We start from the raw sequence: 22,777 nt of genomic DNA on the forward strand, positions 1-22,777 counted from the left end.
ATAATGCATACTGACTTTTCCTTTTATTTTAAGACATATTTTACATATTTCCATGTGAACAAAGCAGAGTTTTACAATTTTTAAGTAAAAATAAAAGGAGGAGAGAGAATTAATATATTATAGGATATAAACAGTTTGAAGAGGAAAGGACCATGTATCACACGGTAATTCTGTATTTTAAGCTGGAGGCAATGAATGCATTGGGCTTTGGGTTGACACCATTGATACAAGGGTATGTTTTTTGATGTATGAGAATAGGATTAAAATAAATATTTTGTGGCTAGAAAAAAAAATGTTTCCTAGAACAAGGGGGAGCAATAATATGGAACAAATTTGAAACATCAATCACTTCTTGAAAGGTAGAAGCAATCATTTTGAAATTAAATGATGATCATCTTTCATTACTATTTTAAAATTTCTTAACAACAAATAGCATTAACTAATACATTTATCCCTCCCTCCCACACTATTGCAGTGTCAGAGTGTTTTTTTGGGGGGGTCTCCAAAATCACTGCAGATGGTGATTGCAGCCATGAAATTAAAAGACGCTTACTCCTTGGAAGGAAAGTTATGACCAACCTAGGTAGCATTTTCAAAAGCAGAGACATTACTTTGCCAACAAAGGTCCATCTAGTCAAGGCTGTGGTTTTCCAGTGGTCATGTATGGATGTGAGAGTTGGACTATGAGGAAAGCTGAGCACTGAAGAATTGAAGCTTTTGAACTGTGGTGTTGGAGAAGACTCTTGGGAGTCCCTTGGACTGCAAGGAGATCCAACCAGTCCATTCTAAAGGAGATCAGTTCTGGGTGTTCTTTGGAAGGACTGATGCTAAAGCTGAAACTGCAATACTTTGGCCACCTCATGAGAAGAGTTGACTCTTTGGAAAAGACCCTGATGCTGGGAGGGGTTGGGAGCAGGAGGAGAAGGGGATGACAGAGGATGAGATGGCTGGATTGCATCACTGACTCGATGGACATGAGTCTGAGATAATTCCGGGAGTTGGTAATGGACAGGGAGGCCTGGCGTGCTGCGATTCATGGGGTCGCAAAGAGTCGGACTCGACTGAGTGACTGAACTGAACTCACACACACACACACACACACACACACACACACACACATATATATATATATACACCTGCATTTCACATGTAATAAGTTTTAACCAGATTCTGTAACTCTTTACTACTTTTTATTGACAGGAATCCCATTATCTGTTTTTGTTTGACTGATTTTTAAGACTAAATCATGTTGAAAAACCATCTTCCACTCTTACTACCTCAAGCTAGCAAGGTAGTTCTGAATGAATTGAATTATTGGAAGTTGGAATAAATACCTTTCCCCAACACACATTTTACTTACTTCTGTTCCCTATCATTTGATAGTGGGTAAAAATAGAAGGAATGCAGATACTCTTTATCACTAACCACCTACAGTGAGGTTATTGTCTTTCTTTGACTCATCAAACTGCTGCTTCATCTCATTGGCTGTGGATTCAATGTGGAAAAGTTGTCAAGTAGCTGAAGAAGTTTCTAAGAAAAACCTTCTGAGGCACTTGTGCTTCTTTATGAATTGGCCTCATCCTCTTGCTGATTTGCAGCTAGTGCCAATATCCTGCATTCTTTTCATGTGTGTTCTTCTTTGTCTTATGCTGCAGAAGGTCCTAGTAAGATTATAAGAATATAAAGAATTAATAATAGAAGTATTAGTCATCAAGTAACTGATATTGAGAACGTGCTAGGTTCTAAGAACTGACCTAAAACTTTAACATGTAAAATAATATTTCATCATTACACCATTCCTACAAAATAATTACTATATTTTCCTATTTTGCAGATAAGAAAACCAAAGACTGGAAGTGGTCTCAGAAAACCAATTAAGGAAAATTAAGAAACCTCTTTAAGAACTTCATGTCAGAAATAAAATAGTAAGCACAATCTAATATGTTTTATATGTTAAAAAGAAAATAATGAGATTATTTTTAAGCTATTTATGCCACTAAGTTATAAATCTTTAAATGAAATGGACACATTCCATTTACAAAATCTGACATAGATTCCAACATATAAATTACTGACAAATTTAACCAAATATCCAAAGGAAAAAAGCAATTGAATATAGTATTAATACTTCTAGCAGAGAAAAAAATAGAGTTAATACACTGCATCTCATTTTGGGAGACTATAATAATCTTTTGATAATCTTTTTAAATAATTTAATAGTAACAGCAAAATTTGACCACCAATATAATTTTAAAAATGCAAGATTCCTTTTAAAATTAATAAACAAAAATCCAAAATTATGTAAAAAGAATAAAATAAGGCATTATTTATTTAGGAAGATCTTTATAAAACAGTATATACACAAGCAAATGGGATTTTAAATGCCAAAAAATAATGTGTGTGTTTGGTTTAGTCTGAACACTAAAATAACATTAACAAAATAAAGGAGATATATATGATTAGCTCAATACCCTAATGTTTATATAATCATGTTCAATAAACATTTTTAATAAAAGAATGACAATGAATAAAAATTGATAGTCTGACCTCCTACTTGTGGTGCTATAACAAAATATGATAGACCAGGTGGCTCTAAGCAATAAACTTTTAGTTTTCATGTTCTGTAAGCTAGGAAGTCCAAGGTCAAGGCACCAATGGATTCAGTAACTGGTGAGGACCTATTTTCTGATTTAGAGACCACTGTTCTCATTGTTTCTTCACAGTACAATAGGAGCAAGGGAAAATTCCTTAGTCTTTTTCACAAGAACACTAATCCCATCATGAGGTCTTCACATTTCTAACCTGTTTAGCTACCAAAGATCCCATCTCCAAGTATCATCACATTGGGTATTATGAATTTTGGGGACCTCAAAGATTTAGATCTTAGAAATTGGTAATCAGGAAAAAATCTAGACTGAAAATTCACAGGATTACAAATCCATTTAAAGCAATGCTAAAATCCATTATGCTATTGTTCAAAAAGGTAAAATTACTGTTTTAGGAATATTTCCATTTGCAATGACCCAACAGTTTTCAGTGCATTTTGCCCTGCATGTTCAGTGACAAACATGTTGTCTTTAATGATAAAGGAACAATAGAATTTACTTTTATCTTCTCCACCTTATGTCCTGGCAAGCATAATGCATGTGAATAGGACTCAAAATCCTCATCCAATATCTTCCTTAGCAGACATGGCTTTAATGCTTACTTAGGACTGTGAAGAAAGGTAGGCACTGAAGAATTGATGCTTTTGAACTATGGTGTTGGAGAAGACTCTTGAGAGTCCCTTGGACTTGCAAGGAGATCCAACCAGTCCATTCTAAAGGCGATCAGCCCTGGGTGTTCTTTGGAAGGAATGATGCTAAAGCTGAAACTCCAGTACTTTGGCCACCTCATGTGAAGAGTTGATTCATTGGAAAAGACTCTGATGCTGGGAGGGATTGGGGGCAGGAGGAAAAGGGGATGACAGAGGATGAGATGTCTGGATGGCATCACCGACTCGATGGACGAGAGTTTGAGTGAACTCCGGGAGTTGGTGATGGACAGGGAGGCCTGGCGTGCTGAGATTCACAGGTTAGCAAAGAGTCGGACATGACTGAGCGATTGAACTGAACTGAAACTTGCTTTATGTTGCTTGTACAGTAAGAGCAAACACATTAGATTGTCCTGTTCAAGACATGAACAGGGCAGATGAAAAGATTTACATATGAGCTACAGTACCAATAAAGGTGAACAAAATGCTTGCAAGAGGTGCCTTAAGTAATAACATTTAATTTGATAATGTTCATCCAGAGTTGAGGACAAGAGCCTCTGTTCATTCCAGGAAATGAAGTTGGTAAGAAGAGTTCAGCTAAATGCTGCTTCTCAGAAATAGGGGTCAATAATTCTTAGTCTCTAAAGGTAGTTTTCTAGCCTGCCATGGCACTGAGGTTTTCTGGCAGCCTTAGGCAAGGGGATTTTCTATATTTTGAATTGTATGACCCTTTCTTTATATCATACTGTACATATTTCTAGCATTTTTCTTACATAAAAGTAAATCTATTTTTAAAGGGCAAATAGCAATCTTCAGGAAGATTATTTGAAAAAGATGTTGGGATTTTTCTAAAGATAAAATCTCTGTGTCTGTAAATGCTCATGCTTTGAAAGCATGTACATTTATATCACAATAAAATATAAATTAGTTTGTTTTTCCCTCAGGGAATTGAGAATATGTATATATTAGAGGAGAGGTATGTATTAGAGGAGAATAATTAGAGGTATGTATTAGAGGAGAATAAAAGAAAATACTAGTGAATTTGACAGGAGGATAAAAATAGGAACTGGATTTAAGTTCTGGTACTGGCTTGCTATTAATTAATTATCCTTAACTAGTTCTTCATCTACTATGACCAGCTGATCAATTGATTCAATCTATTTATGCAGTCAGTGAAAATGTACGTGATCCTGACAGGCAAGTCATGTAACTCCTGCTCAAATTCCCCTAAGGATTTTCCATCATTTCTAGAGTAAAAGCCAAAGTTTGAAAAATGACATCTACTGATTTCCTCTTTCTAATGTTGCCCCAGTGTGTCTGGAATACTTTCCCCATCCCCACTCCAGATCTTTTCTTATCTTGCTCACCAGCCCCCACCCCTTTATTCAAATATCACTTTCTCGGGGGGCCCTTTGCTTATGACCGTATTTTTAACTGTACCCATCCCCCAACATTCTTTATGCCCATCCCTGCTATCTTTTTCTACTTAATATTTATCTTTTTTAATTTCCTTTTTATTTAATGATTTCTGAGACCAACAATATTATACAATAATTTAATTCAGCATATAAAATTTGAATCATGAGATATCTGAAACAGAAACAAATATTTTCACTATCAGTAATGTTACACAAATAACTCACTGCAGCTCAGCACAGTACATACATCGGCGCTATGCAACAACAATGAGATCTTGAGGATTTCTATTTGCCCTGTGTAATGCAAACATTTGCTAAGTGACAGTGAAACATGATGATTTTGAAGGGAAAATGCAGACTGAGGATGAAGAATGAAAACACCTTATCTATGTGCCACACATAGATGTAACCTGATGTACCTTAGCAAAGGAACACTACACCTTACCAGAAATGCTCAAAACCACTTAGGTTGATGACCAAGTTTGAGCTTTTAATTTTCTTGTAATATTGCAATTAAGAGAATAGAACACTCCATGATTACAAGAAAGAAATAAAAAAGAATATCCTAGCACTAGCCTACAATCTCTTGCAAATCTAGAAAAATATTAAACATAAATGCGTGATTTTTAGCTTATGAAGTGGATTATATCATAAATAAATAAAAAGATATGTTTAAGCCTTTACAGTTCTTTGAAAACAACTCAAATGCCCAGTAGTTAAAAAAAAAAAAAGTACTAAATGATGACTTACCCATAAATCACACTAGTATGAAACCTGTTAATTAAAGAAAAAAGTTTAGTAAAGTAGGAAAATCTAGTGTAAAAAATGCACAGTTAAATACAAGAAAAAATATTATTATTATTATTTGTTTTAAATTGTTTAAATTATAAAGAAAATACTAGAGGCAACCAAACATGTGTTGATTTGTTGTTCTTGTCCAGTCCACTAAGGCAAGTCTGACTTTTTGCGACTCCATGGACTATAGCACGCCAGGCTCTTTTGTTCTCCATTACCTCCAGGAGGTTGCTCAAATTCATCTCCTTTGAGTAGGTGTTACTATCTAACCATGTTAGCCTCTGCCACTTCCTTCTTCTTTTGCCTTCAGTCTTTCCCAGCATCAGAGTCTTTTCCAATAAGTCAGCTCTTCGCATCAGGGGGGAAAGTATTGGAGCTTCAGCCTTAGTCCTTCCAATGAATATTCAGTGTTGATTTCCTTTGGAATTGACCGGTTTGATCTCCTTGCAGTCCAGTGGACTTTCAGGAGTCTTCTCCAGCACCACATTTTGAAAGCATCAATTTTTCAGTACTCAGTCTTCTTTATGGTCCAACACTCATACTTGTACATGACTACTGGTAAAACTATAGCTTTGAAGGCCTTTGATCCAAAGTGATGTCTCTGCTTTTTTTTAATATATGGTTTAGGTTTGTCATAGCTTTCCTTCCAAAGAGCAAGCATCTTTTATTTTTTTTTAATTTTATTTTATTTTTAAATTGTACATAATTGTATTGGTTTTGCCATATATCAAAATGAATCTGCCACAGGTATACATGTGTTCCCCATCCTGAACCCTCCTCCCTCCTCTCTCCCCATTCCACCCCTCTGGGTCGTCCCAGTGCACCAGCCCCAAGCATCCAGTATCGTGCATCGAACCTGGACTGGCAACTCATTTCATACATGATATTTTACATGTTTCAATGCCATTCTCCCAAATCTTCCCACCCTCTCCCTCTCCCACAGAGTCCATAAGACTGTTCTATACATCAGTGTCTCTTTTGCTGTCTTGTACACAGGGTTATTGTTACCATCTTTCTAAATTCCATATATATGCGTTAGTATACTGTATTGGTGTTTTTCTTTCTGGCTTACTTCACTCTGTATAATAGGCTCCAGTTTCATCCACCTCATTAGAACTGATTCAAATGTATTCTTTTTAATGGCTGAGTAATACTCCATTGTGTATATGTACCACTGCTTTCTTATCCATTCATCTGCTGATGGACATCTAGGTTGCTTCCATGTCCTGGCTATTATAAACAGTGCTGCGATGAACATTGGGGTACTCGTGTCTCTTTCCCTTCTGGTTTCCTCAGTGTGTATGCCCAGCAGTGGGATTGCTGGATCATAAGGCAGGTCTATTTCCAGTTTTTTAAGGAATCTCCACACTGTTCTCCATAGTGGCTGTACTAGTTTGCAAGCATCTTTTAATTTCATGGTGGCAGGCACCATCCACAGTGTTTTCAGAGCCCAATCAAATCAAATCTGTTGTTGTTTCTACTTTTTTCCCTTCTATTTGCCATGAGGTGATGGGACTGGATACCATGATCTTAGATTTTTTAATGTTGAGTTTCAAGCTGGCTTTTTCACTCTCCTCTTTCACCTTTATCAATAAGCTCTTTAGTTCCTCTTTGCTTTGCTCTCTGCCATTAGTGGTATCATCTGCATATCTGAGGTTGTTAGTATTTCTTCTGACAATCTTGTGTTGATTACCATGTGTATTTAAGGAGGATGCTTGGAATTATTTATCTTTCAAAGGTTTCTAAATTCTTTACAATAGATATTATTTCTTGTTATAAGAAATTCTTTACAATAGATACTATTTCTTGTTATAAGAAACAATTATTGAAAAAATATGTTCTTAGGCCTTTTAATATTTAGCAGTTAGCTGTTCCTGTTATATGAACAACAAGCGAAGAGGAACTAAAGAGCCTCTTGATGAAAGTGAAAATGGAGAGTAAAAAAGCTTGCTTAAAACTCAATATTCAAAAAACAAAGATTATGGCATCCTGTCTCATCACTTCATAGCAAATAGCTGGGGAAACAATGGAAATAGAGACATAGTTTGTTTTCTTGGGCTCCAAAATAAATTTGGATGGTGACTGCAGCCATGAAATTAAAAGACACATGCTTTTTGGAAGAAAAACTATGAAAAACCTAGACAAAGCATTAAAAAATAGAGACATTACTTTGCTGATAAGGTCTGTATAGTCAAAGCTATGGTTTTTCCAGAAGTCACGTATATATATGAGAGTTGGACCATAAAGATGGCTGAACATAGAAGAATTGATGCTTTTGAACTGTGGTGTTGGAGAAGACTCTTGAGAATCCCTTGGACTGCAAGGAGTTCAAACCAGTCAATCCTAAAGGAAATCAGTCCTGAATATTCATTGGAAGGACTGATGCTTAAGCTGAAGCTCCAGTACTTTGGCCACCTGATGAGAAGAGCTGACTCAATGGAAAAGACTCTGATGCTGGGAAATATTGAAGGCAGGAGGAGAAGGGAATGAGAGAAGATGAGATGGTTGGATGGCATCACCAACTCAATGGACATGAGTTTGAGCAAGCTCCAGGAGATGGTGAAGGACAGGGAAGCCTGGCGTGCTGCAGTCCATGGGGCCACAAGAGTCAGACATGACTGAGTGACTGAACAACAACAATGACAAGATGTCACTTTAGTCTCATATTTTTTTGTTGTTGTTTCAAAATTTACACTGAGGAAAATCAACCTACTTATTGGTCAACTAAACCACTAATTGAATAAGGGAGTCTATTTTATATAATAGTCTCAAAACATTACGTAAAAACAAGAATGAGACACTAACTTCCACAAAATATTTGTTTCTTTGAAGTTGTTTGAACCTAAGTTTTTCCTTGAAAAGCTTTATGAATAATTAAGCCCAGTCTAAGTTGCTCAGAAAGCTCTGGTTACCACCTTAAAATTATTAGAACGCTGCTACAAAAGACCTATATAATATCATTTCAATTTGGCAAGGAATGGACACTAGACTATGCACAAGTTGAACTGAGCACTAAGAATAATGATCTAACATGGTAAGCATTGTGAGACTGTTGACCTAAGTAAAAGCCTGTGTGCTTATTAGACATTTTAAAAGAAATTACCTTTAATAAGTATATTACACAATTTCAGGATATTTCAATTATCATTTTATATTTTATTATTTTATTTTGAATAATTTACAGATAAAAGGTAGTCATTTAATCTTTTAATAATAGGACTCAATTTCCAATCATATGTCTCTGTTTATTAGCAATGAATTTTAGAACAGTGTTCTCATAGTTTCAAAGTCCCCATTCATTAAATGAATAAATAATAGTCCCTAGATCTATCTCATGGATTTTTAATGTACATGAAATTGTGCCAACTCTTGTATAGTTCTTAGCATTGTACCTAAAGTGATTTTTTAAATTACTTTTATTATTATCATTGCTATTATTATTTTCTATATCCTATCATTCCTGTTTTAGAAAATCAAATAAATGTATTATGAAACTCCAAAATATAAACCAGGAAACAATAGTGAGGTGGTTTCAGGCTCAGAGAAACCAGAGACCAATCGTTTTCTCCTCGTTAAAAAGGAAGATTTTAATGTTGAAATATATATTAAACGTGTACACATACTTTAAGTTTCAATAAAGACTGAAATAAGAGGCATAATGTCTTTCTAAATTATAGAGTTCTGTGTAAATATGAGAGATGATTACTAATGTTACCAGCCTATTGTATAAGCATTGCAATTAGTATTTGAGTTAGTAAACATTCTTTGATGCAATCGTAACAGCTTTAAGAGTTAGTTTCTTCCCCCAAAAAACTTATATTTTATTTCCTAGGCATAATTTACAAACTTACAAAAGCAACTTAAATTTGTATTGTCAATCATTTTAAGAGAAAGTCATTTGAAGATAGAGTCCTTTTAATATAATAATCTCATAATATATTGCTGACTTGAAATGGTATATCATCTAATTATGAGATAATATTTTAATTTTATTAAATTTTGTATTGCCTATAATGTTTTTTTCTAAATATACCTTTTCATGAACAAGCATCAGCACATATTAAGAAATCAGTTTTAATTTAGAATTTATGGTAGTGGAATATATTGGAGGAAAAAATGTGAGAGTACTTGGCAACTCAAAGCAATATGAACATTGGTGCAGTGAATATAAATTAACTCTCCAGGGAAGGTTTTTCTGACAGTAGTGCTTATATGACTCATACTATCTCTTCATCCATGAAATGTATTGCACACCATCAATTTGCTACTTGAATTGTCCTAAGGGGAAAAGGTTGTCATTTACTCACTGAAGTAAATTAGGGGCACGAGAAATCATTTTATGGCTGTATTATCAATATTTCATTATTTTTTCAAATAAGGATATAATTTTGTACCATTTGATAATAAAAACTATTTACTATTTATACAGTCCAGGGCATGGATAATTTTGGAGATTGGGGTTGACATATACATACTATTACATATAAAATCGATAAAAACTAAGAACCTGCTGTACAGAACAGGAAACTCTGCTCAGTACTCTATAATGACCTATATAGGAAAAGATTCTAAAAAAGAAGTGTGGGTACATGTATATGTATAAATGATTCACTTTGCTGTACCCCTGAAGCTAAATCAACATTTTAAATCAATTACATGTGTGTGCATATAAGTTGCTCCAGTTGTGTCCAACTCTGTGCAACTCTATGGGCTATAGCCCACCAGGCTCCTCTGTTCATGGGATTCTCTAGGCAAGAATACTGGAGTGGGTTGTCATGCCCTCCTCCATGGGATCTACCTGACCCAGGGATGGAACCTGCATTGGCAGGCAGGTTCTTTACCACTAGCACCACTTGGGAATCAACTATACTCCAATACATTTTTTTTTTTAAAGCTAATATACCATTTTACCAAAGCTCTTAAAATAAAAGATCCTATATCTGTGTCATATTTGCCCTTAAATCTGTGATGTGTAACAGATTTAAGAATCTTAGTAACTGTGTCTGGCCAGAACTTGCAGGAAAAGCATATCTATTTTAGTCTACTCTGCCTTCTTCTATAATATCATAAGTTGCTTGTGATTCTGGTCTCTCACACTAAGGCTAATAAAAATATAAAATGACCATAGAGTTATACTTGACAGTTTACAAAGTACTTCCACATCTATTTGGACTAGGCTCTGATTTTTCTGCCTGGCCTTCATCATGAATTGACCCTAAATACAAGTTGCCAGGGCAGAGAGCAAGCAGTTCACCCAATTTTCCTCAGACTATGTTGAAAGTTACTGTGGAAAAATGGACTGAGTTTATAATCCATTTTGAATCAATCCAAACCTCAGAATTTATTTATCAAAGAACTCTAGAAGGCTATCATAGGGGAAAACTGAACATATTTTTTTTTATTTATCTGAATTTTAATTTTGTCATATTTACAGTTGAACTCATTAAAGAATTAAAAAAAAAAAACCCACACACAGAAAACTTCTACCAGCTTGAATTCTGAGGAAGCAATATGACTTATTCCTTGAGATTGTTGGTAAGACTCAGGAAATAAGAGAAGGTATGAAATCACCCAGGTACCTGGATCAGGTTTCCCTTAGAACTCTGTTCATATTTCTATCATTGCCCTCCTACAATTTTATTGTAAATGCAAATGTACTTTCTTCCTCTATAGATTTTGAACTATTTAACTATATGAGTGCTATATTATTCTTTGTGTTTAACACAACAGAATTTAAATGATGCATTCACTCAACTTCTCCTTACTCCTCCATTCAACAAATACTTAAACATCTTCTAAATGATATGTATGAGAAAGAAAATCCCATAGTGTTAGCATTACCCAAATTTGGATTTGAATCATAGCTCTATAAAGTAGTTATTTTGTGACCTTTGGAATATCACATTATCTACTCCCTGGTGGCTCAGTCATAAAGAATCCACCTGCCAATGCAGGAGATGCAGGTTTGGTCCCTGGGTTTGGAAAATCCCCTGGAGAAGGAAATGACATCCCACACCAGTAGTCTTGCCTGGGAAATCCCATGGACAGAGCAGTGGTGGGCTACACTCCATGGGGTTGCAAAAGAGTTAGACATGACTTAGTGACTAAACATCAATAACTTACACCTTAGTTTTGAGTCTATAAGACAAAACATATTGTTGTCACAATTAAATAGTAGCGTAACTCAATACTGAAACTCCAGTACTTTGGCCACCTGATGCGAAGAGTTGACTCATTTGAAAAGACCCTGATTCTGGGAAAGATTGAGGGCAGGAGGAGAAGGGGATGACAGAAGATGAGATGGTTGGATGGCATCATCGACTCAATGGACATGGATTTGGGTGGACTCCGGGAGTTGGTGATGTGTCGACAGGGAGGCCTGGCATGCTGTGATTCATGGGGTCGCAAAGAGTCGGACACGACTGAGCGACTGAACTGAACTGAGAACTCAATAACTACAAGCTAAGTATAGCAAATTGTGGGATAAATCATGTGGGTTAGTTTGTAGCAATAAGAATCCAATGAGAACTAAAATTAATAAATTGAGGTAATAGATCTTTGAGTCAATACTAGTTAAATTATGCTGCAGTAACAAGCAGTCCTAGAATCTCATAGGATTATAACCATAAAATTTTAATTAACTTATGTCACTATTGGAAAGCTGTGATTTTGCTCCATGTACTTATCCTTTATTCTGGAATCTAGGCTAATGAAGTCGACCTTGTCTGAAACATTGCCAGCTACATTGCATAAGGGAAAAAGCAGGGATAAAAATCAACAATAATACTTAAAATTGGTATTTGTTATTTTCATTCATATTTCATTTGCCAAAACAAGTTAAAATGAGTCTAATTTCAATAAGGCACTGAAATGGGGGGGATAATACAATAACTACAAGCTAAGTATAGCAAATTGTGGGTTAAATCATGTGGGTTAGTTTGTAGCAATAAAAATCCAATGAGAACTAAAATTAATAAATTGAGGTAATGGATCTATGAGTCATTATATTTTGAGGTAAGTGATACATGGAAAATCAAATTCTAAGGCATCCTCTATGTGAGCTAATATTTATATTAACTTGCTGGGACCAAAGATTATGTGGGGGATGGGGAGAGTATCTAGAAATGAAATGATAGTTTGGGTCCTTCAGTGATAGGGATATTTGGTTGGATGATACTAATTTACTGTAGGAACAGTCACCAATGGGAGATGTTCAAGTTGTTGACTATTTGCTGAATAACTGAATTCAGCAGAGGCATACAGGAGCCTTCAGAGTTAGGAAGATCACATCCTGGTTTTAGTTTTACACACAATTGTGATTCTGGAACTTCAATCACTAAATCCCTACTCCATTCCTCTGCACAGATAATATATAATCCTTTCAAATTTCATTTTTTGTTACCTCTTCTATCAGTGAATATCTAAATATTTTTTCTCGTAGTTGGACTCTCAGCCACAATTTCTTCACCTCATCTGGAAGAGACACTCTCTGTGGCACAGTGTCATAAGGATATTTGATGGGTTTGCCTTCAGGCTCTTACCTAAATCAAGGGCTAGAATCTGTCTGTGCCTACAAAAGTGACTGAAATCAAGTGTCACAGAGATGAACATTTATTGAATTAAAGACTTTTGAGAAAGAGAAGAACTCAAGGCAGAGTTAGGAAGATAAAACAAATAAGGATGTCTAAAAAGAGCTGAGGTGGCAGTCTGGAGTTTAAAGACCCTTTCTTCAATTTAAATGTAGCAACTAAAATTATGACTTAAAATAATCTCAAAGGACTATATCTGCCAAGATCAATTGCTATCCAACTTTTTTTTTTTTTTGGTCATCATGAAATTAATAGAGGATGGAGATTTGAGAATGAGTTCAGGGTTGTATTATTATTATATAGCATCTAGTGTTATTTACAAATGGTATTGCTGCTGCTAAGTCACTTCAGTCGTGTCCGACTGTGCGATCCCATAGATGGCAGTCAACCAGGCTCCCCCGTCCCTGGGATTCTGCAGGCAAGAATACTGGAGTGGGTTGCCATTTCCTTCTCCAATGCATGAAAGTGAAAAGTGAAAGTGAAGTCATTCAGTCATTTCCAACTCTTAGAAGCCCCATGGACTGCACCCTACCAGGCTCCTCCGTCCATGGGATTTTCCAGTCAAGAGCACTGGAGTGGGGTGACATTGCCTTTTCCACAAATGGTATTACTATCATGTAAATTTGTTTCAAATGTATAAACTGTAACTGTACCTTAAATTAACAAATAAATCATTAGTCATGAGAACTTTAAGAAAAAGTTCTATAACTCACAATAAAAGATATATAGGTGATGAGCAATATTAAACTACCTGAGATCAAAGATTTTAGTAGTATTTATGCTTTAAAACATAATTCATGTTATATTTCACATAAATTTAAAAATGAGAAGGCATTTTGTAAAGACAAATATTTATACAATTAGTGGTATTATGCTTAAAAAATAAGAAAAACAAAGCTTTTAATTATCTGAAATTTCAGGTATATGGAGTCTTTGTCATTTTTAAGCCAAAGAGTTACCTTATTTTTCATTCTCCTCATAGAACTGTTCCATAGATGAAAATCAGGTGCTTTTAGGAAATAACTCTGTATCAGACTTGAAGCACAAAAATAAAGACAATTATTTTTACTTTTTATAAATTACTAAAGGAAGAACAATTCTTTCCATTGCCAAAAATGTCAGTTATGAAACCAAGCATATAATAGTATAAATTTGGAAAAAAAAACTTCCATGACATTAATTTGTTACCCAGCCAAAACTTATATAGAATTGTAGTGAAACATATTTATTTTGAAAAGAGTTCTGGAATGATGAATCTTAATAGTATCTATCAGCATGCATTTTCAAAATACAAATCCAACTGCAAGTAAAGATCTTAGCCATTTTAAAGACTGGAACTATTTCAATAGATACAATTTTTTTTTTTTCCTGAAAATTTAAATGGGATGTTGTTTCAATGAAAAACTGATTTCCTAAGAAGCAGTAATAAGTATTCTCATAAAATTATGAACAGCTAACATCATTTCTCATATAACTTTCCAGAATATGTAGATGTTGCTTAATTTTGTGAGAAACTGAACTTGAATTAGCCTTCTAAACATCAAGAGGTATACTTAAAGGCCAATCCACTTTTATAGTTCAGTAAAAAAAGCTTTGAATTTCAGATATCTATGTGGATATTTTTTTTTTACTCCTGTGAATATTTTATTGTCTACTTATGCTAGATATTAGGAAATATTTTATAATATTGTTGACTTGATATATTAATATTTTGTAATTTGATATAATAGTAAAAATGTGTGCATGCTCAGTCACTCAGTTGTGTCTGACTCTTGTGACCCTATAGACTGTAGTCAACCAGACTTCTCTGTCCATGGGACTTTCCAGGCAAGAATACAGGAGTAGTTTGCCGTTTCCCCTTCCATGGAATCTTCCTGATCCAGAGGTCAAACACATCTCTTACTTTGGCACGTGGATTCTTTACCACTGAGCCACCTGGGAAGCCCAATGGTCCCTTAAAATATCTTCCAAATATTCTCTGATACTTTATTAATACATCTTTATTAGTACCATAAATAAATTGGAAGAATTGTGCTGAAATACACTACTGTTGTTGTGACGGTCATAGAATAATAAGATTGTTGCAATGTAGATAGTGCTTTATCACAGATTTGGCTACCTATTCTAAATTATCCTAAACATTTAAATCTCTAAAAATTTGTTTGTCTGTCTATCTGGCTATCACTCATGAAGTCTCATTAAGCCAACTGTGCTTTTGTTAAAAAAAGAAAAAAAAAAGCAGTGGAGTTGTTTATGTGCTGTTACTTCTATTAAGAGTAGGGTAGGATCAGGCTGTCCGAACTTAAATTCCTCCTTAGCTTTCTGATAGCAGTGGGTTTTGTACAATACTTTCAACAACCCTCAGTTGTTTTTTTTTTTAATCTTCAAAATGGGGGAGATACTAAAGCTTTTATTACATGATGGATGTAAGACAAATGAGATAATGCATGTAAAATATGAGCCATATGCCTCCTATTCAGCAAATGGCAGTTATTGCAAATGAGCATGGTGGCTACCCTGAACATATAAGTAGGCCAACCAGGATTTACAACAGGGCTTGCCTGATTCTAACCCCCATTATCCCTATACTATATAATATTGCCTCTTGATCACAAATATCTCACCAATGAAAAAGTCTCCTAAAAGAGGTTTGCTTAAAGTGGTAACATTAAAGTTGAAAATATAATTAACTAGGCCATAGAATTGAACAGTTAACTTTCTAGTAATGGAATTTGTTAACAAAATCCCATTTAGTCAGTTTCCTTTGCAGCCAAGCCAGGTGGGTTTGCTGGAGGACAGAAGTGCTAATGAGACAATGTACTGACCCATTTGGTCTCCCTACAGATGATCCCAGGTGGCATAGTGTGCATTCATTGTTCACATAAGACTATATATATATATATATATATATATATATAATTACTTTTTATTATGTCTCCCTTAGGAAAAAAATATAAATGTTTTTGTGTTATCTGCAAAGGGAAAAAAAAAAATCTTGGCATTGATATTTGAAAGAGCCAAGTCCTATATGAAATTATCCTCATGTTAAAATAGCTTCCCAGGTGGCTCAGTGGGTAAAGAATCTGTGTACCAATGCAGAAGACATAAGAGATGTGGGTTCAATTCCCTGATCAGTAAGATCCCCTGGAGAAGGAAATGGCAACCCACTCTAGTATTCTTGCCTGGAAAATCCCATGGACAGAAAATCCCTCTTGTCTCTTGGGCTACAGTCCATGGGGTCTCAAAAGAGTCATTCACGACTTAGCAACTAAACAGCAACATCAAAATAAAAGCAATGGTTTATAATTGCAAATATAAACCAGATATTTGTCATAATTTTTATTCTGATCGCATCCCAGAAATGTGAAATTTTGAAGTACATTTTAAATAATGAAACAAGAAAAATATCTTAAATTCATTTGTATAATACATTGTTCCAAGGAATGTCTTTTAAAGAGTGACAGAATTGAAAATGACACATAAAGCAATAAGCTATTTTGTTGATATTGGTCACATGTTTAAAATATCTGGCTTTCAGATGCCAGAGAATAAGTTGGCTTAAAAGAAGAAATGAGACTAGTACATACACACAGGGTTATTCTGGAGGAAGCACTGGTGAGACCAAATACTATATCCATACTGTTACTTGAGAACTTGACCAAAGAGTGAGTAAAAGTTAAGAGGATTTTACAACTAAACAATGTTTTCACATCAATGATGAGAACCATGACAGTCAATTTTCATAATGTTTTGGTAAGCTCTCAACACTATGATGTCAAGAAAAGAACATGTCATTGATAATCTTTAAGAAGAGGATCTGAATCACAGTAGCCCATATGAATTACTTTCTGTAAGGTATTTTAAGGGCTACTCTCATAGTTCAGCAGGTAAAGAATCCGCCTGCAATGCAGGGGACCCCGGTTCCATTCCTGGGTCGGGAAGATCCACTGGAGAAGGGATAGGCTTCCCACTCTAGTATTCTTGGGCTTCCCTGGTGGCTTCCCTGATTCTGGTAAAGAATCTGCCTGCAATGCAGGAGACCTGGGTTCAATCCCTGGGTTGGGAAGATCCCCTGGAGAAGGGAAAGGCAACCCACTCCAGTATTATGTCCTGGAGAATTCCATGGACTGAATAGTCCATGGGGTCACAAAGAGCCAGACACGGCTGAGTGACTTTCACTTCATTTCACTTCAAGGTATTTTAACTCCCTCATCTGTCCAGGAATTGAGAGGAAGTAAATGAGAAAGATGTAATTTGTAATTACAAAGATTACAAGTTTGTAATTTCAGCAAAAATTTAACTCTTAAGTGGAGAGAAAACTAGACAAGGGAAAAGAAAGGAGTGCCATACAACATTCTTGGATTCAGGAAAATGTGCTTTTTATCATCATGGCTTGTACTCTACACCTCCATGTTTATTACAACTGGGTCTTCTGAGGGAATGCAAGTTAACTCTAATAGTTTGAAAGTATTAAATCAATAAGCTTACTGAGTCTACATTTGTTCCAGATTTGGACTGGAAAATTTACCCTTTGTTATTACCCTACATTCAAACTTATGATTATGCGGCTTTAGGACTCTTACAAAAGCACACCTACGCTCAATTTTGTTATTGAAAAAATAGACAAAATGGTATTTCTTTGCAGTAGTATATAAACACGAGAGATACCCATGTAAAGTACTATCATCAACAAACTTTGTGCAAATAATGCGTTATTAGTATTTGTTATGATGACAATGATGATAATGATGGTATGGAAGAGGAGCCTATAATAATCTGAGTCATTTATGTGCATGTGTATTTGTATATATATATGCAACATGAGGTTCCAAACTTAAAGGTCATAATTCAATGGGTTGCACATACATGCAAAGACAAATACAGTGAATACAAAATCCAATACTACATGTTTATGTGTGAACTCTTAGATGAAAATAGAAAATGACGTGCCTAACTCTGTCAGACTGAAATTTGACAATTGTTTTCACAGATGCAGTTATATTGGAACCATACATACAAGACAGAAATATAAATATACTTTTACATATTTGGTAAATTTGTTATGACTCCTCAGGAATATCCTTTTCTTCAGTTTACTATCCTATTCCATTAGTCATTTCTCACTTGGGAAAATTTTAAATTATCTTAAAAATCTTATCAGTCCAGGTTCAATGCAGGATACAGGAAGCTTGGGGCTGGTGCTCCGGGATGACCCAGAGGGATGGTATGGGGAGGGAGGGGGAAGAGGGGTTCAGGATTGGGAACTCATGTACACCCGTGGCAGATTCATGTTGATATATGGCAAAACCAATACAATATTGTAAAGTAATTAGCCTCTAATTAAAATAAATAAATTTAAATTTAAAAAAATCTTATCAGTTTGCTCTGAATATGTGCATTTACTTACATCACTTTCAAATTATAATCCTTATAATAGAATGCAATATTTAGTATCACTCTGGAGAACAGAAGAAATAAACATAAACCATCTCCTTCTTTGTATCACTCTTCTATTATTCCATCCAAAGAAACTAAAGTGTGTTAAATATGATAGATGATTAAATGCTATCGAAAAATATGATATTTGGGGCTTAATTCACATGGTGTGAAAATGAATAAAACAGGGAAATGTATGTGGGCTCTGGATCCTTCTCATGCAGTGAACTGAAGTGAGAAAATCTCAAACTTGAAATTGAAATAAAAACTAACACAGTACTTTAAAAGAGCAATCTACAGATTCTTCTGGTAGACTTTGAAGGCATTAAGGTTTGCACTGTGTACAAACAGGAAAAACTTCAATCTTGCCTTGACAGGTTTGTAAAGTTTCAAGATCTCAAATATAGATCATATTTCTATTTATATGTAATATTACCAATAGAATGTAACCAGCCTTCACATGATAAGGATTGTTACCTTAGCAGAAACAGATGAAGACTCCATGTGGCTTCTCCTACAGATGCTCCCTCAAGCCATCAGGACAAGTTTTCTGCTCCTAGTACTTTCATGAGAGCATTACTCCACTGTACACAGTTGTCTCCACATCTCTGATGCTATTACTTTTCTTCTAAACTGAAGAAAGGAATCCTAGATCTCCCCTACTACAACTCCCACAAATGCTTCAGACACTTTTATGCTTCAATCCCTCTTCATACAACAACAACAAAAAGCTTGGAATGAAATAAAAAGAAAAAATTGACCTGGCTCTATTCTCAGAGATATCAGAAGAAAACAACACCACAAAAATAGACAAGTATTAAATGTATTTGCAAAAGTTCAGACATATCCTCAGTGTAACTGTGGAAGCCTCCAGGTTTAGCCAGCGCACCTCCATGTTGCAGGGACTAGAACTATCTATAATACTCCCCCACTGGCAGCAGTGACCTGAGCTGGTCAACATTTATATTCTCCAAGAAACCTCTGTATATATTGTTCCCTCCCTCTAATCTGATAATTGATTCTTATGGCTCCTTTCCTTTTTATCCAGACTACTTTCCAGGATAATTGGCAGTGGCGATGTCCTCTGCTATCATAAAAACCCTAACCTGGGCAGTTTATACTATGAATTTCTTTGCCTTTTCAATTCAATTCACCTACCAAAGGATTTAGTAATATTTTTTAAAAGATGAGTAAAGTCATACTTTTAGTGAACACTGGGAGATAGCTTTTAGAACTTTCTAGAGTATTGTATCTTAAAACTTCTGAAGAATTTGCTTTGAGATTAGTTTATTATTCACACATCTCATATCAGATTTAGGGTATGGTAGATAAAGAATCTGCTGGCAATGCACGAGATATGTATTCAATCCCTGGGTCAGGAAGATGCCCTGGAAGAGGAAATGGCAGCCCAATCCAGTATTCTTGCCTGAAAAAGCCCATGGACAGAGGAGCCTGGGAGGCTAGAGTCCAGAACAGTTGGATCTAATTCAGGTGACACATTTTAAAATTTTAGTAGTTAAGAGCTAGCTTCAGTCATGTATTTTCAAGTTTAAGTCTATGGCTGGGTATGCAAGACAGCACTGATAGATCTTATTAGTGCCACCTGCATTTCATTAGTCACTTTCTTATGAAAGTGAAGTTCAATCTTATTAATACAAAATGTATAAACACAGGTTATTCAGACAATAACATTTGCCACGTTTATTGCAGTTTTCCAAATTACTTTTGCCACATATATGTGTGTGTATAAAAACAATAAAAAGCTAAAATCTCATATAAAAGTACAAGTCATTGTATTGGAATGAAAATATGGGTATAGTAATTATTCAGTTAACTAGATCCTCTGAGCTAATATCAGGGGAAATGAGCTTCATTTTCATGAATACAGTTTTGCATTTGGTCAGCAGAAATGAAATAAATTGTACTTGTGAACACATATTTAAATGAATAAAATTGTTTTGTAGGAAATAATGTGTACATGGCTGAAGACTATGCACTACTCTTCCAGCCTTGACTATCAGATTCTAGGAGACATGGACAAGGAGAGATGAATAATTGTGGTTTTGAGTGGGTGCAATCAACTTGGCATTTCTCAACTGAGTAGAGTTCTTACAAAAGTCTCATCAGTCTTTAAAATTCTGTACAATAAAAATCTCACTTAATACCATTTTTGTCTTCACTGAATATCCCATGTCATAGTTGTTTTTGTGTTCTTACCACATTTCCTCTTCCAATAATGTCAGAATGTTTGTTTGTATTTTGAAACAGGAATGAAAGCTTCTTCCCACTTACTGTTGCAAAACTAATACAGGTTAAAGAATAATTAAATTAACAAAGGCACTTGTAATAAAAATATTAGCTATGAAAACCACAAAGCAAGAATAAAACATGAAATATAGAAAGTTAATTATAATGCAGTATGTGCAAAAGGGTGAACTTGCCTGGTGGCTCAGTTTTAAATAATCTGCCTTTCCAATGCAGGAGATGCAGGTTCCATCCTTGGGCTGGGAAGGTCCCCTGGAGAAGGAAATGGCAACCCACTCCAGTATTCTTGCCTGGGAAATATCATGGACTGAGGGGCCTGGCAGGCTGTAGTCGATGGGGTCTCAAAGAGACGGATTTGACTAAGTGACTAAACAACAACAATGTGCAGAGGGTATTAAAAAATTTTGACAAGTTCAAATTGAACTGTCTGTTAAGCTTTTCCTCTTCATATGTTTTATTACTAACATCAATATTTCTTACTATAAAGGTAAGAAGATGATATCTCTCAGGTACATAGCTCTTCTGGGATCTCCATCATGTTTTTCATATATTATCTTGATTTGTATTTAAATCAAATCAGTCTAATTATTTAAAGTGAAGTGAAGTGAAATAGGGCTTCCCCGATAGCTCAGTTGGTAAAAAAATCTACCTGCAACACAGCAGACCCCAATTCGATTGCTGGGTCATGAAGATCTGCTGGAGAAGGGATATGCTACCTACCGTGGTATTCTTGGGCTTCCCATGTGGCTCAGCTAGTAAAGAATCTGCCTGCAATGCAGGAGACCTTGGTTGGATCCATGGGTTGGGAAGATCCCCTGGAAAAGGGAAAGGCTAACCCACTGTATTATTCTGGCCTGTAGAATTTCATGGACTGTATATTATCATGTATATATCATGTTTTTCATATATTATCTTGATTTCTATTTAAATAAAATTTAAATGAATCTAATTCTTTAAAGGGAACATAATTATTATTTAGTTTAGAGGCAGAGTGTACAGTGCTGTGCTTAGTTGCTCAGTCATGTCAAACTTTTTGTAACCCCATGGACTGTAGCCCACCAAGCTCCTCTGTTCATATGGATTTTCTAGGCAAGAATACTGTAGTAGGTTGCAATGCCCTCCCCCAGGGGATCCTCCCAACCCAGGGATTGAACCCAACTCTCCCGCATTTCAGGTGGATTCTTTACCATCTTAGCCACTAGGGAAGCTCAGAAGCTAGAATACAGAAACTCAAAGCATAATGAAACTAGTAATTCGAGGAGCTGGTATTCAAGTCTAGAGCCTTCTGGCTCACAATTTTGTGCTGTTTGTGATGTTTCATAATGTTTATCAAAATAACAAAAATAAGTTTACTTAGCAAAGTCAGTGTGACAGGTGTCTTTCATATTTTATTGACAATCCTCAAAAAAACCATGGAAGGCAAAATATCTGAGTTTTCTTTGACTAACCTGATTCACCACAAAATTTCCGTTACTTATGGGGAGAGACAGATTTAGGAGATTCTACAATTTTCAGAAAAAATAAAAGAAAAAAAACCCTGTACATCCACTCTTGGCAGATGCCAATAAAAAATATATATTTTTCAGAACGACCAGGCAGAGGCAATATGTGATTATGTGAAAGAGTATTTATCTGGGTAAAGATACAGAAAAAAATCAGCTCAGCCAGGATTTATAGTAGTTATCAGCAACATTCTCCAACATTAAGGCACAAACTAGCTGCCCCCTAAAGCTTTATCAATAGGCAATGTCAGAGTGAGAATGAATTTTAAAATCACATGCAAACTTCTAGAATTATAACTTTTCCTTTTATTGTCCCACATATATCATGTAACTTGTTTTAGAGGAACAGTGGCGGCCACCTTATCTTAGCTAGATAGCTCCTTAATCTACCAATCAAAACAAAAGAGAGTAACATTAAGAGAGGAGAGAAAATGGGGTAACAATCTGATTTCTGGGATATGATTAGGGAAAAAGAAAGAACATCACTCATCCATCAATCAATCATTCTCAGATACTACT

The 22,777-nt window shown here is 35.3% G+C and overlaps 1 long non-coding RNA gene across 1 annotated transcript in view; it reads right to left on the reverse strand.

Annotated features, from left to right (window-relative positions):
• Positions 1-1,226: 1,226 nt before the first annotated feature.
• Positions 1,227-22,777, reverse strand: part of LOC129657208 (uncharacterized) — a 34,762-nt gene continuing 13,211 nt past the window's right edge. Inside the window, exons 2-4 of the long non-coding RNA XR_008716605.1 lie at positions 14,015-14,090; positions 5,422-5,445; positions 1,227-1,661 (exon numbers count right to left, since the gene is read on the reverse strand). This is a non-coding gene — a long non-coding RNA (uncharacterized LOC129657208). The remainder of the gene's footprint in view (positions 1,662-5,421; positions 5,446-14,014; positions 14,091-22,777) is intronic.

This window comes from Bubalus kerabau, chromosome 7, assembly GCF_029407905.1.
Source record: "Bubalus kerabau isolate K-KA32 ecotype Philippines breed swamp buffalo chromosome 7, PCC_UOA_SB_1v2, whole genome shotgun sequence".
NCBI lineage: Eukaryota > Metazoa > Chordata > Mammalia > Artiodactyla > Bovidae > Bubalus > Bubalus kerabau.